This window comes from Bombus pascuorum, chromosome 11, assembly GCF_905332965.1.
Source record: "Bombus pascuorum chromosome 11, iyBomPasc1.1, whole genome shotgun sequence".
Lineage (NCBI taxonomy): Eukaryota > Metazoa > Arthropoda > Insecta > Hymenoptera > Apidae > Bombus > Bombus pascuorum.
The window spans coordinates 5,257,679-5,285,651 of NC_083498.1; the positions used below are offsets into that span (position 1 = coordinate 5,257,679).

The 27,973-nt window shown below is 44.1% G+C and overlaps 1 protein-coding gene and 1 long non-coding RNA gene across 7 annotated transcripts in view; one reads left to right on the top strand and one right to left on the bottom strand.

The window, feature by feature from the left end:
• LOC132911592 (uncharacterized) overlaps positions 1 to 27,973 on the bottom strand; it is a 91,231-nt gene that overhangs the window by 40,122 nt on the left and 23,136 nt on the right. The window contains exon 1 of one of the 5 annotated variants that reach the window (XR_009659045.1): positions 26,120 to 26,503. The exons of 3 other annotated variants lie outside the window; for them this stretch is intronic. This is a non-coding gene — a long non-coding RNA (uncharacterized LOC132911592). Of the gene's footprint in view, positions 1 to 25,256; positions 25,378 to 26,119; positions 26,504 to 27,973 lie in introns of those variants that run through there. One more of the 5 variants, XR_009659047.1, reaches the window with a different exon arrangement.
• The window catches only part of LOC132911573 (mushroom body large-type Kenyon cell-specific protein 1), a 108,420-nt gene continuing 87,387 nt past the window's right edge, over positions 6,941 to 27,973 (top strand). Inside the window, exon 1 of one of the 2 annotated variants that reach the window (XM_060968264.1) lies at positions 6,941 to 6,952. The gene's annotated coding sequence lies outside the window, so the exon portion shown is untranslated. Of the gene's footprint in view, positions 6,953 to 23,985; positions 24,954 to 27,973 lie in introns of those variants that run through there. The other variant, XM_060968265.1, reaches the window with a different exon arrangement.

Genomic DNA, 27,973 nt, shown 5'->3' on the forward strand with positions numbered 1-27,973 from the left:
CAACTCACATCGCGTCCGACACGCAACAGTCCGAGGTTCGATTTGCTTCGGGAAATCGGCACGGATGATACCGTCCATCAGAATTCCATCTTTTCGCCACTATTTTTCCTGTTTCTATCGAAGATTAAGAGCACTCTGCACTTTTCCTAAATTTCTATTTTATAACGTACTTTGTTCGTGTCGTTGCAGAACTATGAAATCGCAACGAATCGCGATCGTAACGTGCGAAACGTCTGTACAAGAGAGCAATTATTTGATGCTAAATTAACAATTTTTTGATGCTAAAATTTAGCATTCGTTATTGAAACGATGCGTGGAATACGATTACCGTAAAAGGATCAATAATTTATCGATCGTTCGTCTTTTAGATGTCTAAGTTTTTGTTTTTTTTTTTATTTTATTTTGGTTATTTTACAATTTGTCCTTGTGCACATTTGGTAAAGTGTTATATCCTGTTGGTGAAGAAAAAAAAATATAAATAAAAAATAAATATAGCATGTGGGCGGCTACCCCCAGCGGGGTGCCAGCTTCGTTTTTTCAAAGTTATATCTTTTATGAAGATGTCTAAGTGAGGCATAAACTTCATTTTATAGACCACAGCTACAGTTAAATTCATCGAACGTTGCTCCTTTTTTAGTAGATTAAAACACGGAAGTTTAATTTTCTCACCGAAGCTATTTTGTGACATTCTTTGTCTGCCAGTTCCCCTTTACTTTTCAATTATAAGATGGCGAATAGGTTTCTTTATCCTCTTTTCTTTTACTTTTTCCTGTTTTTCTTTACTCCGAGACTTTGTCGTATCGAGCAGAGAGAAATAGTTTGGATGCGGATCTCCATTTATTTTCTCGATAACCGCGTTTGGTAAAACTTGAATAACAACGATGCGAAGGATGTCGTCGTAACGAAGTGAACGGACGTCTCCGCGATATTCCATTTTCACCAACGACCACGCTAATCGAGTGCGAAACATAAAACGCCGTCATATAACAGACTTGTTGATAATTAAAACGAAAGGCTGCGGAGTACCTGGTGTTGCGCGTGTTTTTCTGCGAAATCGAACCGACGCGGCGTAAAAGAGCCGCACAAAGAACGTTCCGTATCAACGTTTTCATTCGAGACGGTATTGAAGAAGCACGCGGAAGCGAGCGAGCCGTCTTTCGAGTTGTCGCAATTGAATCAAACGACGCTCTCGAGGTACTCTCCAGTCGTACGAGGAGTATGCTTTGATACTTTAGGAACATGCGTAAACGGAACTTGACGCCTGGGCGAGATGAAAAAGGTCGATCGCGTCGTCCTAAAGGTATACGGGTCTTTTAAAGTCGGCGAACGTTTGCCCCGATGAATTCCGGGATTTTCATCGATGGTAGAATCTGCTTCTGATTTCGATATTTAAATTCCGATTGCCACGCTTAACCTTGGTCTTACAAGGCGACGCAAAAAGTGATGTATCATACTATAGAAAGCACTGTTAACCCGGCCTCTTTATATTTCTTCGGATATCTTCTTTTCTTGGAATAATTTATTCAGATAAAATAGGAAACACCCAAGAGATAGTAAACTTATATTCTATTATACTAACAATATCGAAAAGCTATGCAAGTTTTAATAATGTCTATTGCAATGCAACGTTCATTTCGAGTTAGATTCGAGGAGAGTAACAAGGTTAATTGACTGTGACCATGGAGATTCCGTGATTTTCAAGCAAATTTGATTACTAGAACTAGACTCTCTCTTTCTGAGATTATCAAATAAAAAAGACAATAAAACAAACCTTAGAATTTTTGAGTAATCGCGCCTGTGTCAAAACGAAAGAAGTGAATAATCGCTGTTTGAAGATGGACGTTCGAAGATATCTTGTAAATGCCTTTTTTAATAATTTTTCAACCCCAACAGCAGAGACTGGACTTTGGCTGGGTCGAACAGCAGATCGTGCGTTCTTAGGGGCTTAACGACTTCGAGGAATGACCCTGCTCGCGTCACTTGCAACGAAACGAACGGAAACAGTATTTCGCAATTACGTATACGACGTGCGTTTACCCTGCTCGTATCGTTGCGCGCCCTTATTCCTGCCAGTACGCCGTTTTTTAATCGAGATGCCACTTAACGAGCAAAAACCGAGTTTAACGCGCGATGATCGTCACGCATCGTCTTCCTTGCGTCTGGTGCGTTTCGAAAAATCTGTTGTTAGAAAAATTACCATCTAAGAAAGAGAGATAAGAGAAAGGAAGAAATAAAGGAAAGAGGAAGACTCGGACGGACGTTGGTTAGGCCACGATTATCCGCAGCTATCCGGAGATCCGAGTGCGTGTCGAACAAATCCGACGATGAGGGGTTCGATCGTTTAATTAGGGCTGTTCGGTGAGAGAACGGGGAAGAAATTAATTTAGACGAGTCGCTCTGGTGCGCTCTCGCCGCCGCGATCTAAGGATAGAGAACACAGGGATGATAATAACCGAGAGCATCGATTCATAGGCGAGTAGCAGCGTTTTAGCCTAATGGGCATCCTGGTCGGCGGATCGTTTCGACATACGAGTGATTTGCAACGGCGGGATAATAATATATACGAAACCGGTTTTGTTTTCGATTACGTCGCGCCGATATCGGGCGCAAGGATTCGAACGATCGATAAGTACACGGTGGCGGAAGGGAAGGATAAGAGAAGAGAAGAGACGAAGAAGGAGAGGAGGAAACAGGGTGGACCGCGGGAGAGGGGAAGAAGGGAGAAGGATCTACCGTGAAAAACGATCGACAGAAGGGGAAACCTTAGGGCCCGGTTTTTACTTCGACTAACCGGTCGTTGTTGGAAGGTTTTTCGTGGAATCGCGATAAACGGCACCGGCTGAAATATCCGATTTAATTGCATCTGAGATTGCAAGAGGAGACAAAGATCGGCACCGTCGCTCCCGTTTAATTGCCTTCACCGTATTCTTCGCGGCGGCCAACCCATTTCTACGCGCGGACAGCGAAAACGAGAGCAATCCGGCCGATACACTTGTGAACGATCCTGTCCGTGTCAGCACCCAACGTTTTCGCCTTCTCGTCACCTGCGCATCGTGACCAGATCGAACGATCTAAATTTAATAAACGACCATTTTCCAGGATTTTTTGGTATTATTTTAATGTTCTTCTATCGCAAATACAGGACGAGTCTCGTAACGGGAATAAATTGGAAATTATTTGCCATAGGAAAGACCGTTTGAAACAAAAGTTGCAGTTATTGTAATATGCGTGGGAAGCGATTTGAAGCGATTCCTAAACCACCAATATCTTTACCTTGCGCACGTGTATTCAGAAAATTAGCCATTGTACTGCGTTCAGCCGGTGTATCCAGCTGCGTATGCGATTTACATATTTACCGTACGCATTGAGGCAAGGACGTTCCGCAACGAGTCCCAGGCAAACCCAAATTCGATACTTCTCGAGAATGTTTCCGACCGACCCTGACTTACGCGCACATCCACACGTCGTGCAATGGAGTTTTCGATCTAAGGAGTTGACCAAAATTCAAATTTTGAAATTCATGCAGAAGAAAGAGAGCGTTTCTGTTTCTGGCAGTTACGTTTTATGCGATGTCGGATATCGCTTCAATCGACTACATATTCGATATATGGCCAAGATACTCATTTGTGATGTCGCGAAACGTATACCACAAGGAGACAGGAAATTTTCGCGAAGCAGGGGAGAGATGGCTTTCTTCTCAAATGTATTCCTTGAACGTAAAACGATCCTGACGAAAAGGAATCGCCACTGCAGATGCGAATCGCATGCATCGCAACACGGATCTGTAATAAACGGACGTGATCCTGGCCGATTCGAATCCTCCGGGAGGAATCCGAGGAGAAGGTCGTTGCAGAGAACCCGTTAAAATTTCACGAGCATCTCTCACGACAGAGAGTCGTAAAAAAAAATTGAAACCATCGATCTCGCAGCCATCGCGTTTTCTTCTTCGTCCTTCTTCTCGCCGCAACTCACGTTCGACGTTTCGTCGAAATTCTCGAATCGCTCGTCTTCCTCGCCTCGAACTAACATATACGTTCGAGTTTCCAGCTTTTCAGATAGCAATTCGCTAGAAAATTCGAGACGCTATCCACAATATTTTTCGGCCACCATATTTTAAGAATTTATTCGATAACATTCGTTGCTAGCCATACGTATCCTGACAGCCAAAAACATTTTGTCAATACGTTTGGTCAATCGGTGGTAACGATATATGAATTTTGCTAGAGCAGGTGCCATCGCGTGGAAAAATTATAAGAAATGCGTTAAACATGTTTCGAATGAAACTCCCAGATCTAAAATCGTCAGATACCGATATAAACGATAGTTGATAACAATTAATCCAACTAGAAGTGCAACGATTGTAGATTAATGAGATTTGACGCTGTAGACGCGATTTTTAATATCTCTGTGTAATGTTGAAACATCAAAACGATATTGAGTTGCGAAAAGGCAAAGATTGGAAGGTAGAGAATCGTTCTTTCGTTTGTAAGGTTGAAAATATAGTGAAAATATTAATCTGTCGATGGAGTTGTAGTCGAGTATCGAAATAAAGGAGACTGTATGCACTTCCGAGTGGATATTTCGATGTTGCACGACAGTGAGCGCGGAGACTAGCTATATAACAGCCAGTGATTCGAGCGTGCTGGAGACGTTGGCACCGTGGCCAAAGTAACGTAATAAGCAAGCAGTATCCTGACAGGAAGTCGACGAAGCGCAGCAAGCGATCCGAGACAAAGAGCAGAGGGCCAGCAGTACACGCGGCATCGAAGAGAAGTTGCACGAACAGCGCAGCGTATGCCGGCATGGCACGACCACCACCATCGTCGTCGTCCAGGTACGAACGAGCCAGTCAGTCGCAGTATTTGGGACAAGGTCAGAAGGTTCTGCGCTCCCCGGCTTCAAGACGCTGAGAGCCGCTTTGCGCAGAGAGCTGCACACTGCACTTTCACTTTGCCTCCGCTGCCGCGTGCATCGGCGAATTGCAACTTCGCGGACGATACTCTGCCTTTTCCGTTTCAACCTCGAACGTTCGCCGTTCGTATCGTCTTCCATGATTTCTATAGCTGTGTACGACTTTGCCATACTTTTCCCTATTTTCTTATTTCATCCTTTTTTTATTTCATGCTTTATTTGCCACAGTTACGATCGTTGTATTTTTTCGAGAAGCGGTAAAAATACATTAGGCTAGAAGCTATTACGGAGTATGTGAGAATGTGTAACAGGGAAGATGCCGATTTTGAAATGTTTCGGTCGGCCGAGATAGCGAGCACAAAAGTTTCGCCGGCAATTTGCAAAACGAGGCCGTTCACGGTTATTTGTAAACGACGGATAACGTAAGCGGTGGCATGCATTCGCATGTAAATTGCAGGCGACACACCGCAAAGGCCGGACAACGACACTTGGACGAAACGCGGGGACGCGTGGCTCGATGGGACTTTTTGTAACGAAAATTCGATACTACCACGCGCGTGTGTTGCCTACGACAAAATCAATTAACCGCGAGCGTAACAAACCGGGTATTCTGTCAGAAATATCAACCAGATAGGCTCTGCTAGCTTTCGATTTTCACTGTTCGGGATACAAAGACGCGGGTCCGATATAGTTGTCGAAAAAGCGCGTGCAGAAAATTCGATTACCGCAATGGCAGCGCCGATACACGACAAAATCAGCGGAACAAAAACGTAACGGTAACTCGATACGCTCGAACGGATGGAAAAATCTAACGGTGGCCAATCACGATGCTCGAATTTCCAGGCTATACGAATTTAAACGATCGTATGCCATTTATTAAACGCGGTTTCAACGGCGCAATTGCTTGTCACTGGGCTGCTGGTTTTTATGCAAATTCATATATTCAAGAATATGATTAAAAAGCTAGAACCTCGCTAGAAAATTGTTTGACCAATCAACTGTTAGACAAAACACTGTATCTCGGATACTTTATACAGCTACTTTTTCACATTTCGCGCATTATGCGCAAGTTTGCGCTGTCGAAGGAGGATGGTTAAAAAATGGCAAAGTACTTCATTAGGCTTAAGTCATCATTAGGCAGCATCCGTAAGTCCGGAAAGTATCATAAAGGTGGAATTATTTATGGGAAATTTGTAAAGGAAAATCGTAAAAGATGAAGAAAAAGCGTTCTGAAATACATTCGACGCGTTGCATTTTATTTTAAAAGTATGTTACATCATAGTATATGAAATTAGAAAGATATATGTCATGGGATATTTGCATTATAATATCTTATCTTAATTTGTCGCGTCTTATCGTTATTAGCTAACGATTTCAACAATATATTTTTGCATGCTGTATAAATATCGATTTTCGTTTACAAAGTAGCGTTTGAATTGTTGCATTTCATGCATTCGTTTCGGAATTATCATCGTTCGAACTGGAAAAGTTGGAATTTGCCTTTCAGATCACCGTCAACTTCATCTCCATTTTGTTACAACTTTCCCTTCGCATTTTTCCTAAACGATGCTAATCTTACGACACCTTAGGACTCGTACAACGATGCTGGATCAGAATTTTTCGTAGCCGCAGGTAGAAGTTTGACACTTTGTGACCATCCTCCTTTCCTACGAAATTTTTTTTTTTTTTATTTTATTTTGGTTATTTTACAATTTGTCCTTGCGGACATTTAGTAAAGTGTTATATCTTATTGGTGAAAAAAAAAAAAATAAAATAAAAATAAATATAGCATGTGGGTGGCTACCCCCAGCGGGGTGCCAGCTTCGTTTTTTCTAAGTTATATCTTTTATGAAGTCTATTGGGTGTTTCCTTTTTAGTCTTCTTGCGATGTTTGTTGTGTTGCACGTTTCAGCTGCCAGCTGGTTCGGGTGTGTTTCTATTCTTGTTCTGTATCTTGTTGCGAATTTCCTACGAAATGCATAAAAATTCCCAGTCGACTGGTCGCCGTAAATTAAAACGCGTCTTTCTTGCACAGACAGACGTAACCGATACGGACACGCTGTTTTACACTTGTTCGATGGTCGGAAGAAACGCCGGGAATATACAATGGATTTTTGCTGGCGACAACATCGTTTGGTTACTGCATAGCTTTCGTAATATCGCGACCTGTAAGTACGCGTTCATTTGCAACTTAACGGCTCGTTACAGCATATATCGCGTTCAATTCACCGAGATTTCATTCTGTCCGGTTTCAGCGGCGTGGCAAATTTGCCCAAGACCAACGCATCGGAGCTACATCGTTGCCGCGTTTTATATTTGCAATGCTAACAAACAGTTTCATTCGATTTGCATAAAGCGTACGCAAATCGGATACATTTCAGATACAAACGACGCACAAAGTCGATTAATACGAACAGGCTGAGGTATTAAGAAACACCCTTCGTTAACTTTTATTAGCTTCGCTGTACCGTTAATAGGAATGTTGCTCCACGGAATAAATCGATGGTGGGACGATTCGATTCGACGCGAATGTTGGTCGTGAACCGAGAAGAATTTGTTTCGCCGATATTGAAATTTCATTAGAATTGTAACGAGACGCCGTGTATCCTGATTTCACTGGCAAAATGTAGAATTTGTTTGAAAATGGGTGTAGAAGATTGTTCAGTGGGAAATTAATATTCCGTAACGCGACACGATTATCACGAAATATGTAAAAGTTACGCAATATTATTGCAAATGTGGTTTGTCAAAGTACGACAAAGTATACCAAATTCATGGATGGAATACGGAAGAGTATCGCGCGTGAAACATGTTGGAAAAAGATGTTGCGTTATCTGGACGAAAGAAGAAACAACAGTGGGAAATATCTCGACAAACTTGGAATTCCTTCTCGCAATCGCAATATGAATTTGTATAATAGATTTCAATAAAGCGAACTAACTCGAGAAGGAGTTAGAAAAATGTTAGAAACGTTACATCATACAATAGGAGGTTGGCCTTTCGTCGATTAGCCGAACCTCCTATTCGAGAATCCAAGCATCCGACAAACAATTCGTCAAGTAACAAAATCCACAGGATCTTGAAAACAATCGAATCGTTGGGTAACGTTCTGTTGTACGTAACGACGATGATTACGAAGAAATAAAAAAGAGTAAGGTGATTTTATTATGGAAAGACGTCTGGTCAAAAGTGTTCAAGTATCCAGCCACTTCGCAGCAGTAATTAAAGCGATAGCGAAGAAGCGTCACGTAAAAATGACTAAAAATTCAAAGTGACTGCAGCGAAGCTTTAAACTATGCAACGACGTCGGTGGTTAGAGAATCGAACGAAAAAGAGAGAAAGAGAGAGAAAGAGCAGAAGTCGAGGGAAACGAGCGAGGTGGCTACGAGAGGAGAGCGGAAGAAGGAGAGAAAAGGAGAGAGAGAAGGAGAACACGGTTGCTGGACAGCAACGGGCTCTGACACAATGGGCATTGAAAACAGAAAATAAGCGGCATTGTTCGGCGCTTTTCAGAATCGATATTTGCGAATACAGCATCGACGCGTGTCGCGAGTGCGCGGCTCGGTGATTTAAAGCAAAGATTAAAAATAAAGGGGACACGCGTCGAGTTTCCGTCGATCACCGGCATCGAGCAAGCCCGTGTCGAGCCTTTGTTACCGCGCCTCCGGCAGACGCTGTTACCGCCGCGGCTCCGAAAGTAGCCAGCCGCTATTTTCCCGATAGCCGGCCGCGTGAACCAACAACAATCGTGCTTGTCGATCGTTTCGTTATATCGAACGGCCGCAAACCACCACCGCGCGGCTCGCTTCTTCCGTTCCGTTTCGTTTCGTTTCGTTCCTCCTCCTCCGTGTGTCGCGTGCACACACCAACCACCTTCCCTCCGCCGTTTCGATTCGGATAGTTTAACGTCGACCTCGTTCCGCGGATCAGCCGCTTCGACCCCGAATTTCAACCTCCATTCGTCGCGTAAGCTACGTCGTCCATGGAGAAAGAATCACGTATTATACACGATACTTCACTAAGCTATGAAGACAATACTCTACGAGGAAAACTTAAACGGACTGACTGCAGACATCAGGTGGAGGTACAACATGGCCCTCCCCCAAAAAGACACTAAAGACAAACACAGAAAAAACACAAAAAAATATTGGTGGATTCCAAACCCATAAGAAAATATAAGTGAAAACTACCAATTCGACAAAAAACCATTCCTACCACCGTGTAACCTAGATGTAAGTACTGTAAATATGTAAATACTGTAATCATTGTAAATAATATAATTTAACACCCCCCTCCCCTTCCCTCTCATCCCCCGCCAAAATCCCACAACACATAAAAGTAATACACCGAGGAGTCCTGTTTTGCGGCCAAGTTTCAGGACAAAATACAACACACACAAGAATACACAAAAATCACGCTCCAATGCGACTTAAACCCAAAAAACAAAAAAATAAACGCAAAAACCGAAAATCCACGACACATATTAGACCATGGCTACGTCGTACCGACGCGTACCGGTACTTTTGCCTAAACACACTATACTCAAATTCATTGTTTATTGTGAATCTCAAAAATGTACAAAAAATCAAATATTGGCTAAATAAACTATTTAAAAAAAAAAAAATACTTCACTAAGCAGGATGAAAATGTTTTTACGCTTAGACGATGGCGCATGATCTCGAAACTTGAACAGTCGAGGCTGGTCACGGTGGCCTATACGCGAAATTTGCTAGCTCAATGATTTAGGAAAGACAATTATCTGTTAGTTTATGGACGACGTATCGCGACGTTGCGCTTTCGGTTTACTTCTGTCGGAGCAGGCCTGAAAACTCGGAAAATCCTGCAGTAAAGCTCGATAAATGTGCTAGTAATATGATGGAAACTGGAAGAATCATTCGGAGTATCGTATGTCATGTAATCATCGCGACAGTTTAAAATATAACGTTAGTTTGTAGATGCTAAAGTTAGGCGTATGTAGTAAAAATTGTTAGAGACATTGGAAAAGCTATAAATTTGTAAAATTCTGTAAAATCTGTGAAACTTGTTACTGCGAAAATTCTTGAATTATTTACGAATCCGATCCAATGAACATTTTGATGATAGATTCGATATCGATAAAAGAGCGGAACAATAACTGTTTAAGTAACTGCTCTATTGAGTTTTATATTCGAAGCTTTACCGGTGTATCGACTGACGACTCATTCGCACACTCATACCGTGTATTGTTTCTCTTACGTTGGAGTCTCGTTAGCCGAGGCTTGTTTCGCGATTTAAACCCAGTCCTTTACCGATAATCTACAAAGAAGATTTAAGAGTCACGCAAATAAAACACGATCGTCTTTAAATAACTCTTGATTTTTAGTAAATCTCTTTAGTAAGATTCTTCTGAACCCGATCAAATTAACCGTTCCCAATTTACTCGTCCGATGATGCAGGTATCGTTAAAGGATCAGTCGGTGGATGATCATCGCTCGCGTCGTAATTACTTAAAAGCAAAGCGTTTTTAAACGACTCGCTGCCATTTTTCCTATTCCGATCGACCGTCAAACCTGCTCGTTCTCCGATCAACTTAGATAGATGGTTCTCGCGTTCTGACAAGCAAATTAGAAAAGCCTGGATCGCGTCCCACAACGGTTACGCAGTGGGGTTTCAAAGATTCCGCGGCAGAGGAACAGGGAAAGGAGGAACTGTCGGCGAGCGAAGGAGAAAGAGGGAAAAGCGCAAAGTAGGAAGGCAGATAGATCGCGATGAAAAGAGAGAGACATCGTCTGGTTGGAGTTACCACAGCGATCCAGCGGCTTGATCGATCGGCACGATCGTCGTCCTTGAAGTGGTCGACGTCTCTCTCGGCGTACGCAGAGTCGGAGGAACGAACGAACGAACGAACGAACGAAAGGAAGAGACGACGTGAAAATAAGAAAGAACGAACGAACGAAACGAAACGAAGGAACGAATCGAGCGTAAGAGAACGAGAAGTATCGAGCGTAAGAGAAAGAAAGAGAGAGGCAGAGAGAGAGAGAGAGAGAGCGCGCGCGCGAGAGAGAGAGAGAAATAGACAGACAGACAGAGAGCGTGGATCGCAAACGGACGAGATGGAAAGCCCCTCTGCCCGACACCGGCAACCCACGACAACTCGAGTTAGAAGTTTCTTTGTCGCGTTAGCATGGCGGCATTCGGCAGTGCACATGCCGCGGTCTAAGCAAGATGGCCGTCTCTCCTGTCGAAAGGAGGGGTCGAGAGGAACCGGGGACACGGAGGCAGATGGGGAAAGGGGGACGAATTCAGGCTGTTGGAGGCCGCCCGGTTCCAACTCGCATTAGAGAACACTCGAAGATTATTACTCGCGCGGAGCCGGCCGCGTGATCCTCAGGCATCCGCACGATAAATCCGCCGACCGTCCCTCACCATCTATTTCTAACGATTCTCTATGCTTCTTTTATCCAAGCGACCACCGTTCGCCAATCTTCGTCGCGTTTCACCCAAATCAAATCCCACGAGTTTCCTGAACAAGGAATTCGAATTCACGCGCGCGCGCGCGCGCGCCTCTCTTTTATCGCCATGTAGCGTCCCACGATGATTTCCCTTGAAGGAATTCATCGTGTCGTCGCTCGTGATCGTTCTTTAAAATGCTTACGTATGTACACGTAGTGGTCGTAGTGGATAACGGAAAACGAAGCTTCTGCGACGCGTTCACGAATCTCTGCATCAGGGTGTGAAAAGATCGTTTTGGACGTGTCTGTTCTAGACGTGCTTTCCGCCGATTCACTCAGGCAAAGCCATCGATCTTCAACGACCGATCGAAGGTTAGTAGCTGCCGTCCCGAGCAACACGTCACTTCCGCCACTTTCTTCTGCTATACGACCTCGTAAACGATTGAAATTAATCCCTCGTTATGGTTCATCATTGAGAGTGTACTCCACGGTGACACGAAATTTCCGCTATTACCGTATATGTATGCGATAACCGATACAGTATCTTAAGGATTGAGTTTATGTATTATTAAACAGAGGAGGATGAGTTTGGACAAGTGGACCAGTGCGATGAGACATTTCAAGGTCCAGCACGGTACAATCTCATAAGTCAACGTATCCGACGTAAATTTAATTGAATTTAATTTCAACGAATTTCATTTAATGTAATTTAATTGAATTTGTCGAACAGGTTAGACGTATACGTTTTAACGCAGGAAATATCGCGCATAAAGTCGTAGAGATATGAGGAATAAATATCGAGATATACAATAATTTTCATGATCCAATTGTATCCGTTGTACCTGCTGTGAATTGACTTTGGCCCTGACGTGCATATACGACGTAACCGTTTGAAGAGTTAACAGTCTCTGCAAAATCCACTAGCTGCAATCAAGTTGCACAAATAGTAAAGCAACCTTGATCAGAGAGATAAAGTCAGGGTCGCGAAATAGATAAATAGAGCAGGCAGATAGGTTGCTTCTTCGAGATAGAGCGCGTCTAAGCCAGGCAAGATCGTGTGGTGCGTTGTAATGGACAGTTTGAAACGTAGGAAGAACGTGTGCGGTAAAATTTCACGGCAAAACAAGTTACGTAAAGTGTCCGCGAAGTTAAAATGCGTCGTAAAAGAGCGTTCCTAAAATTACCTATTACGCAAGGAGGACTATGTCTCCGATTGAAAACGACGCGTAATCGATTCGCGTTGTCGCGACTCGGAAAATTCATAGCCACCGGCGAGAATAATGAGCCGATGATTTGCATTTAATGCTAGACCTGGAAGTAGCGAGTTTCCGAAACGTTTCGGTTATACCGCGTACGAATGGTAAAGGGCGAAACAAGGAATACGCATTTTTCCCACCTTATAATGCATTTTGCGCGCGAGAACTGTGATTACAGAACTATCAAACGATTAGTATGTCGAAAACGGTTCCGCAAGATAGCATTAAGGATTGCAGCAATAGTATACATTTCGTTTTACGACCAATGCAGCCAAATTCGCACTTTAGTACCGAAACCTAATTTTCCGATCGAAGCTATTTCGTGACATTTCCTGTTTTCTTTCTTTTCTCTCTCTCTTCTTACGCTTCATACATGATCGTGATCGTGCACGTATTCGCAAAGAATTCGGGAGGACAGAGAGAAGACGAGGAAAAGAAAGAAGAAGATGGACGAATACGAGTTGCAGAAATATCGAAGAAGGACGAAATGGCAATGGTTTGTTGGTCGGTCGGTTCAAAGATCGGCGCATCCGTTTAAATTGTTCGTCGAATCGAAGACTAGGTCGAGAGGCGAGTCACGGTGTCACGAAGCGCCTCGAGAAATTGGACGTGCGGCCTGTGAAGGGCATTTCGTAACGCGATTGCCGAGAAGATTGGCATAGGTATAGAAGATCAGAAGACGATGGAAAATCTCGGTAGTTCCAAAGGTTATTTTCTGCGGCTTTACGACCGTCCCGATAGATACCTACTTTCGCGCCAGTGAGGAGAATAAGAAAAAAAAAGGGGTGGCGTAACGAGTTACGCGACCGCAGTTCCACGCCGTCTAATAACCAGATCCATTCGTGAATTCAACGTTGTAATTACACCAGCAACTTTGCTAATATTTTATTGTTAATTCTATCTTGGATCAACGGTCGTTGCATTCGTCGGGAAACTTTGTCCAATAATATTGAGAACTAGCATTGTAAATTATACACCCTTGCGTAGATATCTAACGTCTGGCCGAGAACGCACGGTGCACCGTGTACAGCGCATTGGAAATCGAATCGCCACCGATAGGCAGAGAAATATGCTGATTATTTTTACCGGTGCGCTGTGAAACGCGCGTTCAACCTGCGTGTTAGACAATAGGAGGAGGATACGGTGGTTCGCTAAAGCGTTCGAACACTCTTAGGAACTGTAACTTTTTACGTGTACGTTATAGGAAAAACAGGTTGAAATTTCATTGATAGTTGTAACGAGTAGACTGGACAGGATTTTTCAGCAAATTTATAATTCTTCGAGTGTAATTGAAAAATGTGATTGAGAAAGTAGAAGCTCGGTAGAAGAACGCGTTACCTATCTATCAATCGTATTATAGAGAACGTTATACTTTGAATGTTTTATATATCGTTTCATATGTTGTACGTGTTGCGTAATTTTCAACTTTAGAATTTCCTAGAAACACATAAAAATCCGTAATCTAATAACGAGGCACGATTGTTAATAAATCATCTTTGGCACTAATTGCATGTTCAAGATTATTATATATGCCGTGTACTAATTTTTCTCTATGCATTTCTTTTGTCTTTAACTTTGAAATATATATTTTCCGATCGGTACGAATTACTGCTATCATAACGACGACGATAATCGTGTCTCGTTACGACGCTAACGAAATTTCAAAAAGCTTTTTGGTAATATGAATTTTGTGGTAAGCGTTGGAATACTTTTTTCTGGCCGACTAGATGTCACGGTGACGATGAACACGATGACAGTTGCGCGGTTCGAACGTTAGGAAATCAAATTCGAGAAGGATTCCCTTTTCAACGAGGCGTAGACTGGCGCGAGTACGCCTCGATGATGGAAGGTAGGCGCGCGTGCGGGCTCGCGTCAGGAGTGGTTTGTGCCACTGACTGGCCAGTTCGTTTCTAGGACAGCTAGTTTTTCACGCGATTTTCGCGCGATACAACGCGCTCCGTGCCTAACCTATACCGAGGCCTGGCCTAACCTTCTTTCTTGCTCGCGATGAAATTGCGATCGGCGCTCGCGATAATACGTCGCGGCAACCTAGCGGCCGCCGGTTAGCCAGGCCTGTTTGCGACTTACGCGGCGACGAACGAGTGAACGACGACGATTTTTCTCGTTCGTCGAGCGTGTGCTCGCTCTCTCGTGCACCCTCCCCTTCGAATCCTATCGAACGTTTACGTAATTCAAGGCTTTTCGATCGAATGACGAACCGAGGAAAAATGCTCGCCGATACATCCGCTTCGATCTCTTTCTTCCAAAGATAGAACCTGCGGCGCAAGAAATTGACGCCGCGCGGACGCGCTTACATCGGGCGAGTTCCAATTTCGTGTCGAATCTCGCCGGAGAGGCAACGATCGATGGGAACGAGATTAATTTCCGTTCTCGTTTGAAAACCTATCTAAAACCTGTGAAAGGATAGGCCAGAAGGATGGAGAGTATAAAGGCAAGCTAGAAGCAGGCAGAGTAGATGGAAGGCGAGATGTCACCAAATTTTCAACAAGGTCGCCCAGGTTTCGCGTCTCTGTCGCAACAGCTTGAAACGCGATAGCTAGAGAGGCTAATCCGACGTCCGTCCGCGTGCTTCTCGAATCACGACGCGAATAGAGGATCTGGCGTTGCCATATACAGACACCAGCGCCGAAAGAAGAGAGGACAAACCGGCGCGGCGATGCGTTTCGGTGCGTAGCGCGCCTACCGATCCGCGTTCGGATTGCAGTCGATCGCCAGCATGGAAGTGGCTGCACATGTGTACATGTATTATACGTATTCACGTGCGTGCAATACGCGTTCGTACGCGTATACGCGCGTATCTGTTTGTATACGTATATATACGTGGTAGAGTGTAGGGGCGCTTGGCGCGACCGCGTGCTCTCGCTCGTCAATACTCACGATCATGAAGTAGTGTAAGTGCGTGTGGACGGGCACCAGGAGCACGGGTATGTGGCACAAGGCCGACATTAGCATCTCTACCGGTATACTCCCTACCATTTCGCGTCGTCGTCACGGCACAACTCTATCCGCAGAAACCTGTATTCCGGTTATCTTGCTTTTGCGAGAACGGAGAGACTGGCGGCGTCGCCATCGTAAGAAGGCAAAGGACCTCCTACCACCGTGTCGAACCCCACGGAAACCGTTTCGAATGGATATGATCCTTCGACCGGGGATTTTTCGACGGACCCTCGCCGCGATAACGGGGCTATCTCGCCAGTTATCTGCTCGCGACACGACCTAGGGGATGGAGAATGTATTCTTTGTTCTCCTTGCGCTTTTCGTGATTCGTTCGCGCAGGCACCTCTTATTATCGTTGAAACCGTAAAAGCCGAGGTTTTTCGTACGACCACGCGTTCTCGATACGCCGTTCTACACGTTTCCTCGTGAATTTCTTTTTTAAATGTCCAGAGTCGCTGCAGCTTCGTTCAGATGTTAATCGTTCGATCGATATCTCTGCTCCTACCGACAGAGATTGCTTCGAAGAATTATTTTTGACAAGATGCGCTTCAATTAGGAAAAAAAGGCGATCACAGCAATTTTATTTCTTACGATTATCTATCGAATCGTGTTCTTCTACGATTAACAAATTTCTTAAATCGAAGAAAAATACGGAACACCGAATAGGAGTATACATTATGTTTCTATTTTTATCGCGTAAAACGGTATATTTATTATTCTATCAGTTATGCGTCAAAGGACAGTTATGCCGCTATCGATCTAACCTTAGTTTTACAACAACACTGACTTAAAGTCTCTTTTCTAAAATTTACATTTTTTAAGTCGCGCCGTTATCAACGCGAAGCAGCGATACGCACGACTTCGCATTCCAACGTTGCATTAACGTCTTCCTTCAAGTAGTACGACTCCTTTTACGCATCGAAACAAGAGTGAGATCGAGTTACGAAAATCGGAGAACCGCAGCAGAGTTCAATCCGCGATAGCTTTCCAAAGCCAACATACAATGGTAAAATCGTTGTCCATAATTGTCGAACCATTTCGTTGCTTTGCCAGTTCTATCTCGAAATTCTTTAACCTCTCGCAGTCGAATGTCGCAGCATTTAAGATATTGTCTTCACAGTTGCAGCATCTAAAATTTGTCTTAGAAATTGTGAATATCCATTGCTTGGACTAGTTGTTAATGCGATCAGAAGAAAAAAAAAATACCGACTGCAGAGTGTTAATTTCTTAATAATTAAGACTTTTGTTTTCCTAACGATTAAGAAATTAAAATGTTAATTTGTCTATTCCTCTCTTTCAACAAGGGTTCATTTTTCTGAATTAAAAGTCAGATTATAAAACGGTTCGAGAGAGATGCGTGAGTAACTTTCGAAGAAATTTCGCTCGTCGATTTCCAGGTCGTCGTGTTGGCGAATCCGCCGATCCGCCGATCGAAACTCTCGAATAGAAGGAATCCACTTCGAGTCCGATAAGTAATGGGGCATCGAGTGACACCTTAACCTGGATGACCGGTATGTACGCGCTGAAAACTCGCACGACTCGCACGCTGGATTAGCCGGTGGATGCGAATTGGTGAGATTCTAGCGCGCGCCTCATCCTCGGTGAAACAGTAGCGACCGGATGTCTAATGAGCGGAGACTCTCGTTTACTCGTTTCTCATTCTATCTTGCCTCGTCTCTTTTCAAAGGTGCCGATCGTCTAGGTTCCCTCAATCTCTCGATGAGTCGAGAAATCGGACAACGATCCGCGCAAAAACTTGTCGGCTGACCTGTGACGAGAATCTTAACAATACCGTAATTTTTCTCTCGTTTTCACTGGCGAGACAGTCGCGATTAACTTGGACGCGGAGACATCCTTTCAACCTGTCCAACCGGATCCTTTTATCAGAAACTCTTGCAGAGAATCGAATCGATGGTTCGATGTACAATATTATCGACGAAATTTTACAAGTCACACGTTATAGTTTATCGAGAGAAAATTACTTTTGCGTAATAGCACCAAGCTTGGCAATAAGACGAACGATGGTGCTGCAAACAATTTTTGACAACGTTTTTCTATATAATACGCGCGTGTGATCCTCTTTCACGAATAACTAAGTGACCTACCATTTCATGCAATTTCATTTATTTCCAAGGAGAATATTTCATTTTTGGAGACTGAAGCCACGGTGCATCGCGGCGGAAATTTTAAAGGACATCGAACTTTTAATACATTTCCTTCCTTTCGTTCGTCGTTATTACGACATCGTAATATTTGCATATGTATTGAAATAAATAAAAATCAAAGAAACTTAACTGCAAATAACGGTGACCTCGCAGAAGACACTTCGTGACCTACTTATTGCGAACTAAATTTTTCCTTCATCCTCCATGTCCCGCTTTTAGTTTCGTTCAATTTTGTAGCGAGTTCGCCAGCAATATTCGATCGATTATCATCGTAGACGAAACATTCGAGTTTAGCATTTCGTTGATGATAGACAAAGGGTTTTGCCATCGTAAGGTGAAAAAAGGTGGGATTAGCCGCGACTGTGGACAGGGCGAATAGAATGTTTTTAAGGAACCGCGTGTGTCACTGCGAAACGAGCATAATATCGGGCTGCGTTATCGTCGGATGCACTTTGGGCTCGCAATTCGGTGCCCCACTCAACGGTACAAAGAGTTCGTTTACCCCGTTTAGACGTGTGAGCGAGGCCAGCTGCTATCGGTCGATTCATGCGCGACATTCGACGGGAACCGACCGAGACGACGAGAAACCGACGAAGCAAGAGAGAGGGAAAGCCGGGAGAGCGACGAGATAAAGCTGAATTTAAGGCGCGATCGGGGACCCTCTCGAGAACAAACAGAACTGCGACGTCTAGACGATCGTCGCAGATATACAGGGTGTTAATAAATATCGGGGGACATCTTAGCCAGATCGATTCTACGCGTCAAAACAATGAAAGAGATGCGCGACACCTATCGTGCTCGATGAGGCTTAAGAAGATTTTAGCTGTATCCTCTCTTTCATCCGAAACTCGGTGAAACACCTTACAATTACGGTTAACGATCGGCGATTCTCCAAATAGGATAATTGGGTAGAAATATTTGGGTCAGCTTCAACGTCTTGACCTTGTCCCGTTTCTTTTTTCTTTTTTTCCTTTTTAAGGTCATCAAATCGTAGCTTTCCAATGGAAGATCGCTTAATCCTTGGAGGCTGAAATTTCATCCCACGCGAATTTTCTTTCGATATTATTCAGCGCCGTCGTGTTACTTCGTTTTTATTTCACGTTATGCGGGCGAAGCTCGATGAAAATATGAAACTATCGGTATACTTGATGATTTCTCGTCTCTATATTGTGGCAAAGGTTTTCTGAAAATCTATCAAATTCTCGTCATCGATCGCAAGGAAAGCGATACTGCGATGTAAAATATTCGAGGCCCGCGGCAGGGTTAAAATTCAACCTTGAACTTTGCACAGAACAATCAAACTTGTTGCATGTTATGAGACACTATGAGTCTTTAACGCTGAAACTATCGATCTTTCGCTTAACAGTACGCCTGTACATAGCTAATTAGAATCAAAGCGGTATTCTTACTCGGGAGAATTCTTACGATCGATTAAAATTCAATGAATCGTCGTTGCTCGATTCAGACAATGTCCGTTTCCCTCTTTGTCGCGCAGAGTACAACTTGGCTTAACAAAAAAATGTCATAAGCTAGCCGACAACAGGTATCGCGAAAGGGCAAGCGTGAGGTTACGAGAGGAAGGTGTTATCTGTATTTTGCGATCGGCGGCGACGTTGCTCTATTTTCTCCGGCCACTCTGATTGATTTCGTAACGCATTCAGCAACACTAGCGGAAGAGCAACGTTTTTTCCCGACATTTGAAATTTTATCGTCCGATAACGTTGGTCGACCGGGCAAGTCCGGATATTTGACGGAAGACGATTTATTTTCGGATCGCGCAAAGTGAACGCGAAAGCGGTTCTCCGGTCGATGAAGTAACGGCAAGGAGGAAGACTGCGTGGGAGTCGATCCGTAAACCAGTTTCTTGTTTTAACGCGTACGTACGCTGAGCAAAGAGAAAAAAAAGGAACGGGGTTTCGAGTGCGACTTCTTGATGCTGTTGTCTCATTAGCATCCTCGGAACAGCTGATCGTCGGAGAATCGTCGATCGCTTTCGGATCGATTGTTTTCCACGGAAACTGTATGGTCACCGCGAAGGCGGATATCGGCGTGTAGGCGACACGTAGCTTCGGTACAACGCAATTCCACGGCCACGGATTCCCGTATTCCCGCATGCACGCCGAATGTAACAAGATCCGACGCAAATAAAAGTCCAACATGGCAGAGCTACCGCAACGCTCGAGTCACGCGAATGCAGTGATATATAAAGCCGAGTCTTGGAAGTTTTAACCCCTTCGAGTTGATTCCTGCATCAACGACGAATGCTGTTGGTTGAAATGGAAAGGAATGACCCTCGCTGAAAAAGGGCCTACAGCATGTTTAGTATATTTTGGGAAAAAGGCGATTTTTACCGTTGTTCAATGAGCTTCGATACAGTCAGCGTGCTTGTTGCGTTCAACGTTACATCGCCTTCTGACGAAATACATACGTATCTGCAACCTGTGTGTACTGAAACGATCGATAACGACGGTGCAACCATACCGTACCGATAATTACCAACTTGGACGAAAATTTACTACGGAGCTTTCGGTATGGCTAATCATTCCCAAGAAGAATGAAACGATATCTACGTAAAAAAAAAACGTATTTTTCTTCGACGCACACTACGTCAAAAAGATTGCCGACTCGAGTAACAAGTTAACTCGTTAACAGGTTAACGACACTAAGCGAACGTATATAGATCATACGATATAGTTGGAAAATTTCTTAAGCTTCGGACAAATACGAAAGAATCTTTGTTGGCACGGGTGATTCCTTATTTCACCGTTGTATCAAACTTTTTTCGCGATGATACTAAAAACCTGTTTACTTGTCAAAACAAAAGCCAAAAGATCGAGCCACGAACATGGAAGAACCGCGGCGGATTTAAAGCAAGATCGGTAAGAATTACGTAGCGAGAATGGACACGGTCGATGAATCTCCGGTCGAAGAAGACGAAAGCTAGCGGTTCGTCGAGTTTATCGCAACGGAATTGACTGCTGGTCGATGGTCGACGCAACGACACGGTAGACACGGCAGACACTGTGAGCTGGTGGACACGATGCGCGTCGAATGACGTTATCACCGCCGAAATAGCGTATCGATAAGGTCGTCTCTCGGACGCGTGGCCAATGACGCGCACGTCTGTTCTCGATAGAATTCCATTAATCTGGCTTACGACGATCGTTCGGCATGCGTCGGTTGCCGGGACGCGCCGGCGGGGGCGTCTTTATTCCCGGTGTAATTAATTCGAGCCCGGGCCTGACGAAATAATGCAATCTTATCGAGCCGGCGGACACGTGAGTACTTGTTAGTTGCTGTCAGATAACGTGTATTTTGGCGACTAGAGATAAGCGGCTCATTTCGGTTTCAGGAAAAACGACACGACGAAAACATGCACTCGAGAATCGTTTTTCGTCTGTTATCTCAGGATCGATATGTATTATTTATTATTGGACCGCGTGCATTTTCACAGGCACATTGATAGGTTTCTGCGTGTAGAGATGCACAGAATGCACGTCATATGTTTAATGAAAAAGATCCCAGTTTATATACCCAGGTGTCATAGGTTTTTTCACTTCTTAATTACAAGATTAAAGTCGCATGCATCCACCGAGGTAATTAATGACCAGAGTGAGAGTAGTCAGTGGGACAAACGCGTATCTACAATAGACGGTGAAAACTAGTATTGGTTTAGGAAAGGATACAGCGAGAAGAATATAAATTTGCAGAAATATTCGCAATCTGTTTATTAATTTCTTTATTTGTCTCAAGTAGGAGAATAAGTTAGCATCGGTGTGCGAATGGTTGTGGTGTAGTAAGATATTGTACACAACAAGATGCAACTTGGATAAAAAATAAAAGAGACGTGTTCCGTAAGTTTCACAAGATTTTCGATAAGATTCCTACAATTAGAAATGTCAATTTAGTTATCGCATATTTAACAATCGTATCGTAATATTTTCTACCAGGTATACGTGTTTATACCTAGCAACGATAAGGAACAAAGTAATCAATTATCAAAAATCAGACTTTTTCTTTCCCCCCGTAAACTTGCAATTAAATTACAGAGAGAAACAAGTATTCGGACGCTTTAACTTACTATAAATACGTTGCATATCAACGGAAGAATAGACAGTTTCAGAAAGATTATCGATAAGTCGAACTTTTTACTGATTCGAGAATGTCTTCCGTCCGTAATCTACGATCGCTATCGTTTCGTGCGAAAAAGAAATTGCTCGAAACGAGAGATAACGTAAGTTCGTAGCTAAATCGTATCTACGTGTTTTTTTAACGTGTCATTGACACGCGAAATGCATCGGCAGCAGGCAAATAAGTCGTCGTTATGCTGGCGCGTTGCATGCCGATTGTTCTCGCCAAAATAATAGCGTTATCGATAAACCGGGAGAAAACAAACAACGAAATCTACGGGCGTATCTACGTTGCACGCAGCACGGCAGAAAATGATAATGCAACGACGCGGCGCGTGCAGTCTGAAGAAAATCGACCAACGAAACGCCCTGTGCACGGTCCAGATAGATGGGATCTACGAATCGGCGCGATACAGCGACGATTAGCGAAATCGATGTTACAACATCGCACGATAACGTCCAGACCATACGTCCAGAACGCGACGTTCCATTAGATTGCGAATAAAGATTTTCAGGTTCTCAGTAGGTCGCGCAGTAGGAATTTTGTTGTTCTTTTTTTTATCAAAAAATATACGCACACGAAAAATATATTGCCTCTATTGACATTGTCGGCGATGTAATCGAAGCGTCGATGCGATTATGATGTACGTACCAGAGTTATCAAAATGGTTGTGCAAAACAAAAGAAAACAGAAGTCGCTACTGTAACGCACTGTGGTCTAAGTTCTATTAGGATCCTTACGGAATATATAATAAATTGAAAGAACAAAGTGCGAAGAATTTAGAAATTGCGTAAGTCCCGTCCGCAAGACTACTTTTACGCAACAATTTCTGCATGCGGACGTATTTGTATTTTCTAGACAAACAGTGCAACTGTATATAATTAAGCATAAACGAACCTTTTTAAGAACTATTGCAATTATCAATTGAAACGTAGGTAATATTAATAAACTAACAAGCTACCATCTATTCGCACAATCCAGCTTCATTTTATAAATTCTCGTTGCAGACAACTCGATTTATCATTTGTCCTCAACCTTTTCACAAATTCGTTCTACGTATTTTGAATCAATATGCTCTGCACATGTACAATTTTCATAAGATCTACAAGCGTCCTAATATTTATAAACAAGGATGCATTCACCCTTCTTCCGGACAACCGATCGATCGTTAATTTATTAATTTCCTGGAGCTGTCGAAAGTAACTTTTGCAAATTCTTTCTACATACGGTAAAGCTCCATTTATCCAAGACGCGGTGTCGGATAACTGGATCAGTCGGATAAAAGGAATCCCACTGTTTCTCTCCTCGTTGTTTGTTATTCGTATAGTTGCAGTTAATTTCCATGTAACAGGATTTTGCTAAGCCGAAATTTGTGAATGCTAAGGCGCGTAAACTTTTATTCGTATAAGCGGCACGTTGCGTGGCCTCGAGTCGGATAATAAGAGTTGAGGAACGTAAATGCGGTAAATTGGGTAAATGGATTTCTATCGTACGTCGATCCAATATCCTGCATGAGTAAGTTTCTTTATGAGATCAGCAAGTGTCCTAATATTCGCGAATTGCATCTATCGAACGCGGAACGAAACTTGGTCGTCTGAAAAGAAGCTCGCGAACACGATCCGACGACCTATATTTTTCTCTTTCAGAGGGAAACTAGCGAATTGGTGGCGCGTATGAAAGCGAGATCGAATCTCGCGAAAGGATGGATGGAGCGCCGATGTTGGAAGATCGCGGCACGCATGGAGCGCCGAAATGTAAGAGTGACGGGAAAGCAGTGGCGGAGGCGCAGCTCGCAGATTTTGGACCACCCTGTAGCGGAGAAGTGAGGTAGGTTAGTGAATCGACGGGTGTTATCTGGATGCACGGAACGTGCAGACGGCCAGTACGGAACAACATGTCCGAGTCAGCGAAACAGAGACACTTTAAGCAAAGCTGGCGAATCAGCTTGGCGGGCGGCACTTAAAGCGCACTTTCCACGCACGAGGTGCAGTTTCCTCCGGCGTGCACGCGATACCGAGTTCAACGACGGCGGCTCCTCGACGGCCCTAAACGGCCCATTTTCGTAGAAACTAGAGACGGTGAATCGTCGACCGGTTAAGCCACCGAATAAAAGTGTGTTGCAGCCGGGGCGCGTGTGTTAGAAACGTTAAGATCGCGAAACGGCTGAGCGCGTCTAGACGCTGACGATCCTCGAGCTGACTCGTAGGAAACGTTCCCTCCACGCGTATATTCGACTTCACGGATTTTCGACCACGCGCGCATCGCCTTTCTTTCTTATTCCCTTTTTTTTTCCTTTCTCTTCTTCTTTCCTTCCTTTATTCTCGGCTGGTTCGCCGTCCTTTTCTTATTTTAAGGCAACGTGATAACGATGGACGGTGCATCTTTGACGCGAACAACCGGCTCGATATCGAACTCGGTGAAAATTATCGGATGCCAGATAACCCTTTTTACCAGCTAGCTCTTATCGTTTATCGGATGGTACTTAAAGTGCGATAGCCATCCAAGTGCAGTTTTCGTAGTGTGCGCGGCGACCGGGAAATTTTGTCTCTGGCGGGCGAGTACCGATTAGTGAAATCGTTTCTTATATTTTAAGTACGTTGTTTTCACAGTCGAGCCGTTCGGGAGTGAATAACCTGTAACAATAGTTTCGGTGGACGCGCGTGCAAGCGAAGGAACGCGGCAAGTGGCGACCGATAAAGCCGTATCCGACGCATAAATCAACCTTTACATTGAAAACAATAAATTTCTGTGAATCGAGGCAACGAAAACAAGTCGCCGGCAGGAAGGAATCTGAGAAACCGTGGCGCGATGCGCTCGTCTTCGGTGTCCACTCGTTAAACGTACGGTAGCACGAGTATCGATCGATGGGGGATTATTTTTATCGCGATCCAGTGAATTCCACGAGTTTTCGTCGAGCGTGTGCGGACGTCGAGCGGAAAACGAAGACGTGTTCCGACAATACCTGCCTCAAGTCGTTGCAACCTATCAAGCGACAGGCCGTTGAATAACGTGAAAACGTGGAATTTTACGCGAACTGGGTCGGTTCTGTTTCGGCCTGCGATCAGCCAGAAGCTCGCAGCTGTGCATACAACTGGAATCAAGTGAGTACAACTTTGCTATTGCATCGAGCACGCGATATCCCGCGTTTACGACCAAGTTTCTGCGCGGCAAACGAGAACTACGGTTGAAAATGGTCAGCCTTGCGTATGTGAGAATCACTTTTCAAATTTATCGCACCTACGAAACAACGAAAGAAGTTTGTACTTATAGTATCGTCTGAAACTATAAGCACCGTATAATACCGTAAAATATTATAACACGTAATAGGTTTCGCGTGTTGTCGCGTTGTATGTCGTTAGGAACCATTGGAAGAGTAACCAAATGAACGACGTCTACATGCTTACCTTGGTTCGCAAGGTGGTCATTTCCAAGTCATCTTCTGTAAGGATAATCACATAGCGAATGTGAGAACACAATATTCGTTATATGTCACGGACAATAATCCATACGATGTATGTTTTGTACCATTCTCGTTGTACTCGCGTGTACGATCAATTTCTGAAACACGTACAAGTCCTACGTATTCCTTTTCCACGTAGTCCAATCGAATACATGGGATTCACTCGATATAAAAATTAAAAAAAAAGAGACCATTTTGTCCGTACAGCGATTACTTGTGATTCGATCGAATCAGAAGATCTTCGCAATTTTGTATCTTTATAAATATAGTTAATAAAACGAAATCTGAACAGAAGTTTTCTTTCTACCGGGTATTAGCGCTGTTCTTGACTGCAATGACATTTGTGAAATTGAATTTCCTTTTAAAAGGACATCGTTGTCGATATTTGAAGGATCAACTCCGAATCCAGAATGAAATTAGCAAATTCGATGCAGGCCTACTTGACGAAACGTTGCCTACTGGACGAAACGTTGCCAGTTTTGGGAATTGGGAATAACAAAGTGCGAGCTAACGTGTTGGTTAACGGAGTATTTATGGCCTTAGCCACTGTTTCTCCGAAATGGTGCTTCATGACTCGCGTTTAAAACTGCTGACGATTTCAGCGCGCCTGTTTCATAAGCTGCGCGTATTCGAATTTACAGAGGCGAGAAACATTCGAGACGAAGATAACGAAGCACGTTCCGATGCACGCTGAAAAAAGACGATAGCCAGATAAAGTTGCACCGACGCGTCGGCGAATTCGATTTTACGCGTCAAGATTCGTCGCGTGTAGTCGCGTTCGCTTATTATCGGCGAGTATTGACTCACCTGACTGTCGCGGCTGAGTCAGAGTTGCAGATTGTCATGCGATGCATCGTCGATCGCCGCTCGAAATCGCGTTGAATGAACGCGATCCTACGCTGTGTTGGTATATTTTTGTCGATATTCGCGCGTACATCGACGAATGGCCCGGTTCGAAACCATTCAGCCAAGCCCGATTCCGTTCGCGTCTGGCGTGTACGGTGCACACGCGTGCACGCGCGAGTTGCTACGCGTTGGGATAGGTCGTCGTGTTCGCTAGGACAGAGGGCGCTTTGTTCCAAGAGTGCCTCGAGCGCGTAATCACCACGCCGGTCCACTCTTCCACGTTCCTGCCATACGCACGTTTATGTCTTTCTCTGTACACGACCATTCGTCCCATCGTTCGCAAGACCAGACCTATCGGCAATTTTTCCTTCCACCACGAGACTCGTTCCGTGCCTCTTTCGGATCTTTGGATTTAGAGGAGCAGACAAGCGACTTTCACGCGAGTTTCAACAATCGATTAGATTACATAGGGAAATGTATGCACGTGCGTGCGGCGTACTCGCGATTAGATACAGTAACAGCTATAGACGTTAGAATATTTGTCGATACGTAGTACAAATTCAATGTTTCTCAATGACTTTATTTTCCACTTGTTTTACGAATATGTTACTTCATTCGGCTCGTTTGTGTCTTGTGATTCGATCGAATCGGAAGATCTTTGCAATTTTGTATCTTTATAAATATAGTTAATGAAACGAAATCTGAACAGAAGTTTTCTTTCTACCGGGTATTGGCGCTGTTCTTGACTACTATGACATTTGTGAAATCGAATTTCCTTTTAAAAGGACATTGTTGTCGATATTCGAAGGATCAACTCCGAATCCAGAATGAAATTAGCAAATTCGATGCAGGCCTACTTGATCGGAAAAGTGATTTAAATCGATCGGTAGCTTATGATATACGATACTCGATCAATCATTTATATTAAAGTTTCCCGACAAATGTAACGTATGGACGTTGTAGTATTTACGGCGATTGTTACGTCTGGTACATTTAAGCGTACTATACGATCATCGCACATCTGGTAACGAGTGCTATTTAGCCGTTATGCGCGCGTTGCTCTTTCTTCTGCAACGCAGTGTAATGACACTGGAGGGAAAAAATCCGCGTCTTATTCGAAACTTGTCACCATGTCCTTGCACAACGTCCGTCCGAATCGAAGAATCATTCGGCTTGCGATGGACGGTAGCGGCGATTGTTCGCTAAAACAGATTGTTCTTCTGACCCCGTATCCGAACACTAGTTGGCGCAAATAATCGAGAGGGTCGCGGTTCGTGAATCAGCCGGTAGCGCGCACAATATACGAATACAGAGAGTGCGGGCCATTGAAAGGCAGCGAGGCAAGCGAGAGAAGAAGAGGGTGAAACTAAAAAGGATAAAAAGAGGAGGAGGTGAAACGGGAGGATTGGGAGGGGAGAAGAGAGCGAAAGAGGAGGAAACGGGAACGTGAACGCGAACGAGAGTGAGAGCTCGGAGCAGCCGTATTTTCGGGTGACCGTGGCCCTGCCCTCGGCACTGCATCGTTTGTGTGCCACTCGGTGCATTCTACCGACACACAGCCAGGAACAAGCCCGCGTGCGTGCAAGTACGATGCACCACACCGTTGCATTTATATTTGGCTGGGAGGGCGTAGTGGGTTCGGTGGTTTGAAACGTGCGCTCGCGTTTATATCCGTGCGTGTCTGTCCGCGTCTGCGTGACCACGTTATACACACAGGCATACATACATGAACGTGCATACGCTGCTTTTTGCATGCGCGCACCAGAAGAAAGAGAAAGAGAGAGAGAGAGAGAGGGAGAGGGTCAGTGGTTTCGT